The sequence below is a fragment of the Chelonia mydas genome, chromosome 14 (genome assembly GCF_015237465.2).
Source record: "Chelonia mydas isolate rCheMyd1 chromosome 14, rCheMyd1.pri.v2, whole genome shotgun sequence".
Lineage (NCBI taxonomy): Eukaryota > Metazoa > Chordata > Testudines > Cheloniidae > Chelonia > Chelonia mydas.
In genome coordinates this window covers 41,560,371-41,567,443 of record NC_051254.2, presented here as the reverse complement: position 1 = coordinate 41,567,443, position 7,073 = coordinate 41,560,371, and positions in this window count along the sequence as shown.

The following is a 7,073-nucleotide window of genomic DNA, read 5'->3' as shown; positions in this document are numbered from 1 at the left end:
ATGGCACAAATCTTAGAGACTGCAAACCGAGCTTATAGTCTGAGAGAGACAGAGAAGGAGAGAAAGAAAGTGAGACTAATGGTAACAGCGGTACAGGCCGGCACTAAGGGAAGTGGCCGGGGAGGAAGGAGCCGTGGACGCGAACTTCCGGGCTCACAGGAGAGACGACTGGGTCGCAACCAGTGTGCCTTGTGTCGACAAGAGGGACACTGGAAAAATGAGTGCCCAAAGAGGAAAGAAAAGGGGGGTGCCTCTATGACGGCGATGGCGGAGCAGGAATAGGGGTGTCAGGGGAGACGGACCACCCTACCCCCGGAACCCCGAGTAAAGATGCGGGTGGGAAGCTCAGAAATAGATTTTTTAGTGGACTCTGGAGTGGCACGAACAGCAACTTTGCTGGACAGTGTTGGCCCAGGGATTTAAAAACTCCCCCACTCTCTTTGGCCAGGCTCTGGCCAGGGACCTAGAGGAGTGGGATAATGAGGAGGCCCTCCTTCTGCAGTATGTAGATGATTTGTTAATTGCCACTGTGGGCCAAACCCCCTGTCTTAAAGCCACCATGAGCCTCCTGAATTTTATTGGACTCCGGGGATATCGGGTAGCACGGAGTAAGGCTCAAATCGCCCTTCCAGAGGTACGGTACCTCGGGTTTCACATACGGCAAGGGGAGCATCAGCTTTCAAGAGAAAGAAAGGAAGCTATCTGTCAAGTTCCTACCCCAAGTAATTGTAGGCGGCTCAGGGCATTTCTGGGTATGGCAGGCTTTTGCAGGATATGGATCCCAGAGTTTGGACTGTGGACTAAACCCCTGTATGACTGTGTAAAAGGAGCAGATCATGACCCCTTCTATTGGACCCCAGAGGCTGACAGGGCATTTAAAATCCTAAAAAGAAAATTGATGGAAGCACCGGCTCTGGGTCTGCCGGATCTCTCTAAGCCATTTCAGTTGTATGTACATGAACGAAAGGGAGTGGCCCTAGGAGTGCTTACACAGTTGTTAGGAGCATGGAGACGTCCCGTGGCTTATTTTTCTAAGCAACTGGATCAGGTTGCAAAGGGTTGGCTGACATGTTTACGGGCGGTTGCAGCTACTGCCCTAGTGCTTGAGGAAGCCGAGAAGCTAACATTGGGAGGGGTTATGCAAATCTATACTCCCCATATGGTCCGAGCCGTATTGGATGCAAAGGGAGTGCTTTGGCTCACCCAGGCTCGGATTGCTCGGTACCAGGCTAAGCTGTTAGAGAACTCTGAAGTCACCTTACAGCCTTGCCCCTTCCTTAACCCTGCCATCCTCTTGCCAGAAACAGAGGAACAGAAACATGACTGTTTAGAGATCATAGAGGCCCAGTACTCCAGCCGTCCGGATTTAAAGGATGTACCCCTCCCAAATGCAGATTATGAGTGGTACACTGATGGTAGCAGTACTGTAATAGATGGGCAAAGGAGGGCGGGCTATGCTGTTGTGACGCTCCATGACACCGTGGAAGCTGAAGGTTTGCCCACAGGGACCTCTGCCCAGCTGGCCGAACTAACAGCCCTGACCCGTGCACTTGAACTGTCAAAAGGAAAGCGGGTCAACATTTTTACTGATTCAAAGTATGCTTTTGGGGTGCTGCATGCTCCTGCTGGCCTATGGAAGCAAAGGGGAATGCTGACAGCCCAAGGCTCCCCAGTCAAGTACGGGCCCCAAATCCTCCAGCTCCTAGAAGCCGTACAACTTCCCTCGGAAGTGGCGGTGGTACACTGTAAAGCCCATCAAAGGGAAGATCAAGATGTGGCCAGAGGTAACGCCCGGGCAGATAGAGAGGCTAAGCATGCTGCCACCCTGCCTTCCCCTCAGACTGAGAACGCCCATATGCTGCCCTTATCCCATCAGTAGGGGAGCTTCCAACCCCTCAGTACTCTGGGGAGGAGAGACAGCTAACTGACAAACTCGGTCTCCGGGAAAAGGAGGGATGGCTCCATTCCCCAGAAGGGAAAGTCCTCCTACCAAAGGGCCTGATCCAGCCGGTGCTGCAGAAACTACATCAAACCACTCATGCTGGCAGGGAAGCACTTATCCAGCTAATGGGAAAATACTTTATCACTTCCGGACTCCGACCCCTGGCTGCCCAGGTACAAGCGGACTGCTTAGTCTGCCAAAAGAATAATCCCCGACCGGGACATCCTGTGCCACCAGCTGCCCTAGAACCCACTCCGGGCCCCGGACAAGTGTGGCAAATAGACTTTACTGAGTTTCCCCGGACCCAAGGGTTCAAATATCTCCTTGTCATAGTGGATCGGTTCAGCGGATGGCCAGAAGCCTTCCCATGCCGTAACTGCACTGCCAGAACAGTGGCCCTCAAGTTTGTTAAGGAGATCGTTCCTCGCTTTGGACTCCCCCTGTGGATGGAATCTGACAACGGGACACACTTCACATCAAAAATCATTCAAAGCATCTCACATGCCTTACAGATCCCCTGGAAACTCCATACGCCCTGGAGACCGCAAGCCAGTGGTGTAGTGGAGCGTACCAATCAGACCCTTAAACGGCATCTCTCAAAAGTGTGCCAAGAAGCCTCACTGCGATGACCTGATGCTTCGCCCCTCGTCCTACTCCGTATCCGCGTTCTCCCAAAGGGTAGATTAGGGCTTAGTCCCTTTGAAATTATGTTTGTGTAACCCTTCTGCCCGTCAGAGTTGGCAGCAACAAGGGCCGGGTTCAATATCTAGGGGCTCCATTCCAATAACACAATGCAAACCGGCTTGAGCCCCCACCCAGTGACCTGGGACAAATATATACCACCCCCGCTGGGCGCCTCCAAGAGGCAATACTTCCCCTCTCGCAAGCACCTAGTCTGAGTGTAGCAAAAACCCTTTTAACAACAGAGAGAAACAATGTGGCATTGTGTTGGGGAAACACCACCAACAGGATTCATAACCCATGAGCAAAAAACCCACACCAAGCAAATTGGGGCATGCCCTTTCCCTTTGGTTCTTGAGTCCAGCAACCCCAAATCACCCAAAGTCCCAAAAGTCCAATGACCCAAAAGTCTCTGCCCCTGGTCAGGGCAGCCCCAGAGTTCGAAAGTTTATCTGCAGAGCTTTTACCTCCCAACCTGGGTGGAGATGGGGGCAGGGGTAAAAGGCACCTTACATGATCTGAAGCTGACCACCCCACCGCTCCATAGGCCTTCGCTCCGCTCCACCAGCCGCCCCACGAACTGCTTTGCTCAGCTCCGCTCTGCGGCCCACAAGCAGCTCTCGCCGTCCCACGAACTGCTCCGCCAGCTGGTCCACGAACTGCTCCGCGTCCCACCAGCAGCTCCCGCCGTCCTATGAACGGCTCCACCAGCCTGTCCACAAGGCACTCCAGCCATCCCGCAAACTGCTCCACGATATATCTTCAGGCTCCCCCACTACTTAACACAACGCTCCATGATTTCAGCTCTTAGTCAGTTCAGCTCTTTGGTGAATTCAGCTTGTAGTAGGGGAGCCTCAGTGCTGGTGCACCATTAGCCCAAAGTGAGCTCAGCAGCCTGTAACTAGATTTTTAATGAAATCAAAATTAGCTCTGATATTCTACAGTGGGGAGAGGAGGAAGTGCAATTAGCATGTAAGGCCCTCACCAAGGGGCCCATACCACCAAGTATTAATACTTGTCCCCAACCTCTCTCCATTCACACAGTTTTGGAACCCATGACCCTTGCCTAGCGAGTGCTACTTAGTTGATGGTGAGTCCCTCCATCATAACAAAAGGCCAAGTACAGTTCCAAGCACAGTTCCCATAATCAGGGTAATAACAATTAATTCTTCCTGCCCCAATAACAGAGACACTGGGGATCCCACAGCAGCCAAAGTGACCATTTGGGCAGCTATGGCCTCATTCTAGGTGGGGTGGGTGTGCCTATGCAAATGAGATCAGCCCCTGAAGTTCTTTTCCACAACTTGCCACACCTCACCACCAGATGTCAGGGTGGAGCTCATCCTGACACTGCTTACATCTGGAAGGGCATGGCCTATGAATGGCACCCCGGTTCTGTCAGGGGAATGGGAGTTGGGTAATGGTTTTTTGTCACAGTATATGTGTTCCCTGTCTGCTGTTCTCTTGTCTCTTCACAGGTACACCAAGGATTCCCAGCCTCTCCCCTTGGACTCTCCCATCCACTCCTTACAGCCCGGTGACTCCGTGCTTGTTCGTACCAGGAAAGACGAGCCTCTCAAGGAAAAGTAGAAAGGAGCCTATACCGTCCTGCTGATCTCCCATACAGTGGCAAAGATCGAGGGACACAAGAACTGGATCCATCACTCTCGTCTGAAGGCAGTACCCGCCCCCTCGTCAGCAGAACAGTGGACCATCCAACCTGCTGACTCTTCATCTAGTGACGATCTCGGGCTAAAGCTACTGTTTAAAAGACACAAATGGCGGGCACCTTAACGCTAAAATGGGCCCACCCAGGTACTGGAGACCCTGGGTTGGGAAGACTCTGGTGATAATTAATTGGGTAACGTTATTCTCTGTATTGGTATTTCCAAACTGTGCATATCGGGAGCATAACTCCTTTGTTTCGCTTGCACAACCTGTTGCTACTTTAACAAACCAGACTGATTGCTGGGTATGTGCTCCGACTCCACTGTCCCCCCAAATGGGAATGCCCCTTGACATGCTGCCCCTGACCCTAGCAGAATTAGCTGCCACCAAAGAGCAGGAAAGAACGGACTCGCCGTTCTGGAATAAGACCTCTTTACAGCAAGCCACCTATCAGGACCAGGCGTATTCAGTTGCAGTACTCACTGAGGGAGTGTTATGTTTTACCCGAAACCAATCTGATCACTATGGGCGTCCTGTGGGAAAAAGCTCCTGTGTTATTACACAGTGGGCTGATGGGTATTGGATAAAGACCAAGAGGGGAGGCCAACAGTGTGGGTGTAATGGTTCCTCCCCTTTTAGGGAAACTCTTACAAATAATCTTACCACAAAAGAAAGGTTTGGAAATATAACTTGCCGTCCAGTTAATATCTCCAATGTAGCAAGCCAATGGTGGGTTTGTAGTGGTCCCTATGGCGAGTGTAATTTGAACGGCACAAATTAGAAACGCCCCCACTTGTACCCAATCAGGAGGATGGTATGTCCCCTTAGGGGCATATGAACTGTTTGGAAAAGCAGCCAAAGCAGCCTTAAATATCCCAGGAATCCCCTTAAGAAACAGTCCTTACTGGGCCCTACAGGGTCACTATTTTGTATGTGGCCGAAAGGCTTACAAGGTGCTGCCAGCCAACTGGACAGGTAGCTGTTATATAGCTCATGGAGTTCCTCATCTTTCCATAACTGCCACACTGCCCAAAGGAAAGATTAGAAATGCCCGAGACAGCTCTGTTGAGTCACGAGAAAAGACCCTGCGGCGACTGACTACGGCCTTGGAGGGCAATATGAAGAATTCCCTCACAACCGAGAAGCTTGTAGGGTGCTCTGTACTGGGAATAGCGCCACTGTTTTCCGGGCCAGCCATGGCATGCATAGGCCGCCATACTGTAAGGTTGCAAATGGTACTTGAGAAAGTGGCCTTAGAGTTAGAGGACTCGGTTAGTGATTTAGGATCAGCAGTAAAAACATTAAATAAAGAGGTACAGCAGCTCAGGACGTTTTCCCTCCAAAACAGGCTGGCTTTGGACTATCTCTTGGCATCCCAAGGAGGGGTTTGTGCCCTCATCGGCCCCCGATGGTGTGTATATGTAAATGATAGCAGTTATGAGATCTATGAAAAGGTGGTACAGGCTGAGGCCCATGCCCGAGCCGGAGCACAGGTTGCCTATACTGCCCCCGAGAGCGATTGGTTGCAAACCTTGTTTTCAGGCTGGGGTTTGTCGTCTTGGCTCGGTGGTTTATTTAGCCTGCTGTTGAAACTTCTCTTTCCTGTATTGCTTGTATTACTGGTATTATGCTGTGCAGTATCATGTGTTAGGGCCCTTTTGCAAAAGTTAATAAGTCATTCTCTTCAGGGCTATCACAAAGTGCTTATGCAAAGTCCTATTGTAAAAAAATAAGTAGCCCAAGTGAGAAAACTCAGAGCCAAGGTTGTTGAGTGCTCTCAAAGGAGGGAGTTGTTGGGGACACCGGGGTATGGCTACTAGGTAACTCGAGGGGATGGAAGACCACGAGTGTCGATGAAGCCCCCTCGCACTAGGCGCAGGTGTCCTTGCCCCCCCCCCACTTGCCTGGAGGCACTCGCAGCAGTTATGCGTACGAGGCCCAAGTGTCCTTGGCCCCCCCAGCCTGGAGGCACTCGCAGCAGTTATGCTGAGGATTTGCAACAATATGTTGCAGAGTCAGACTGCCTGAAACTAAGCAAGGCCACACAGGGCAGATATGGAAGAACAATGCTGAATAAAGCAGCTTTATGTATGGTTTAAGAAATGATACAGAGAACAAGGGCACTAGCTGGGAACTGGATTGGCTGGCTATATGGATACTTAGGGCAGCTTGCTATTGGATAAGTATGCTGGGAAAAAGGATGTATAAAAACCTGTGTAACTTCCTGCTCTGGGTGCAGGATTTGAGATTCTAATCTCCCTGTACCTTTTTGCAGCTGCAAATAAACTTGTCTGCTTCTCCACCCCGTTGTGATTAAGGTAGCGAACCAACCCCTGCTGTTGTTTAGCCTCTCGGCACTGGGTGCCGGCAACAATGTCTACACTGCAATGTAAGACAGGAGCACGAACTCAGGCTCAAGCCTAACCCCCCTTCCGTCTACACACAAATAGCACCAACCTAGGACTCAGGTCCAAGGTCTCTGGGCCCCACAGGGACAGAAGGTCTGAGCCTGAGTCAAGCCAGGGCTCAAGGCCTATTCCTTTGCAGCATAGATACACACCCACTGGACTCACGCTCCAGGAGTCTGCCAAAAGTATCCCACAACCGCATGGGCTGACTTTCTTTGTCCTCTGGACAAAGTTTAGTGGACAGCCAAATTTTCCCACACAGCACCACGAACAAAGGACTAGCGCGACCAGATTTTGGGAAGGCGCTAGGAAGTCTGGGATATGGGTGGTTGAACTTGGGCCGACATAATGCAGTGGGCTGGAGCCCCAAGTTG